This window comes from Seriola lalandi, unplaced genomic scaffold, assembly GCF_002814215.2.
Source record: "Seriola lalandi dorsalis isolate HSWRI2012SDOR001 ecotype SW California unplaced genomic scaffold, Sedor1 jcf7180002054505, whole genome shotgun sequence".
Taxonomy (NCBI): Eukaryota; Metazoa; Chordata; class Actinopteri; order Carangiformes; family Carangidae; genus Seriola; species Seriola lalandi.
Genome location: NW_019525058.1, coordinates 106,998 through 107,301, shown reverse-complemented (window position 1 = coordinate 107,301; position 304 = coordinate 106,998).

The window sequence follows — 304 nt, the reverse complement described above, 5'->3', positions numbered from 1 at the left end:
AAAATGTAGTAAAGTAAGAAGGGGTATTGTGTCATGTCTTGTTACGTAACGCTGTGCCTCTGACCTTTGACCCGCAGACGTGTAAATAGAGAGAGAGAGAGATTTACATTCAGTTCTTCCACTGTGTTTTAATGTCACTTTATTATTTTACCTGTGTGCATGTAAAGATGGAAAGAAAGAGCAGCGAGTGAAACAACCACAAGCCACCACTTCCTCTTAATCTTCAGCCTGCCGGTACACACACACACACACACACACACACACACACACACACACACACACACACACACACACACACACACAC